Raw genomic sequence first — 1,625 nt, 5'->3', positions numbered from 1 at the left:
TTACCATCAGGTTTTAAATCAGTCATAAACAGTGTTTGAATCTCAGCTCTGCCACTCAGCCACTTGCATGATCTTGGACAATTTCCTTTATTTCCCTGATTTTGATGTCCTCTTTTGATAAGTGAGATAATGATGCCTGTACCATTGAGTTTAAGAAGAATAACTGTGCTTTGTGAGTATTTCTTATATGTGCTGCATGTTTCTACATATTTTAATGTTTTCACTGTATAGTTCTTATAACAGCAACTATTAGCACTTCTATTTTACAGATGGAGAAATTGAGGCATAAGGAGGCTAGTTGTCTTACCTGTGATAACAGACAGCTAGCAGTCACAAGCCAGGAGTTTAAACTCAGACAGTGCTGCTGGAGACCACCTATAATCCCTCCTTACACTCTGCATTTCATTTTCTGAATTCAGTGAGTTAAGGGCATAATCCTGTGTCCAGTGCAAACCAAGTACCCTAAAAATAGTATGTATCATTCAATTCCCAAGGCACATGGGTAAAAAATAAAGTTGCCTGGACTCACATTTAGTAAAATCTCTACTCCATGGATGAGTGATATAAGACAGAGACAAAAGATTATGACGACCCAGAAAGCTAACTTCTAGAGCAGTGGTTCTCACCTGGGGATAATTCCTTACTCCTCCCTGTGACCCCTGCCCCCTGCCCAGGGGACATTTGGCAATGTCTGGGGACATTTTGGTTGTCATAATTGGGGTGAAGGTGCCCCCTGGCAACCAATATGTATAGACCAAGGATTCTGCTAAACATCCTACAATGTACTGCACAGTACCCCACCAAAAAATATTATTATTATCTGGCCCCAAGTCTCAATTATGCCAAGGCTGAGAAACCCTGTCCTCAAAGACTGAGTCTGAGCCACATTCATTAATATGAGCTAACTGCTTAGTACCCAGTACCTACAAACAAATACTCACTTCACAAATACATACATAAATACATGGATGGATATATTTTGTCAATTCTAAAACGCTGCCAATTGAACAATGTACCATCAATTCAAAAGAGATTGCTCAGAAGAGGGGAAAAAACTACCACATTGACCACAAGACACATCCCCAAATCAGAAATGTTCAAATGTGCATGGGGATTGGCGGGGGATGTGCAGCTTAGAATTGACTGAGTAATACTTACCCAGGGGAGATACCATGATCACAAAAGTGGTTTTCCCAGGGCAAGACTCATTCATTGCACTCCAGATGTGACCCCTATGATTTCCCCAAATGTGAGAAACTTGACTGCTCAATTTGTGGTTATAATTTTTTAATTAAAAAATAAATGAGTGAGTAAGTAGAGAATACTCCTTATGTTTTAAAATCCTCAGATCAAAGAAGAAATCATCTTTCTATGGTGGGGCTCATTCAGCCTCCGGACAGGCAACACAGTAGAGTGTCAAGATGGTAAGATGTTATCTTGAGCCTCAAGTGACTGGTAACACATTGAGTTGAGAAGGATTACAAACCAATGTCGTAATTTAGCACAATAAGCATCCTTGAGTGATTAGTGATGTCTGCATAGACATGGGAGAGCAAGCAATGTCATGCATGCACATACCTGCTGTCTTTATTATAGTCAAAAGAACAGTGAACTTTGAGTCACAC

The 1,625-nt window shown here is 39.9% G+C and overlaps 1 pseudogene; it reads left to right on the top strand.

Annotated features, from left to right (window-relative positions):
• The first annotated feature begins 1,150 nt into the window (after positions 1 to 1,150).
• On the top strand, positions 1,151 to 1,300 carry LOC114680535 (U1 spliceosomal RNA; annotated as a pseudogene).
• Positions 1,301 to 1,625: the final 325 nt, after the last annotated feature.

The sequence above is a fragment of the Macaca mulatta genome, chromosome 8 (genome assembly GCF_049350105.2).
Source record: "Macaca mulatta isolate MMU2019108-1 chromosome 8, T2T-MMU8v2.0, whole genome shotgun sequence".
Classification (NCBI taxonomy): domain Eukaryota; kingdom Metazoa; phylum Chordata; class Mammalia; order Primates; family Cercopithecidae; genus Macaca; species Macaca mulatta.
Note: the sequence above shows the minus strand (reverse complement) of the source record. Positions and strands in the feature narration are given on the sequence as shown.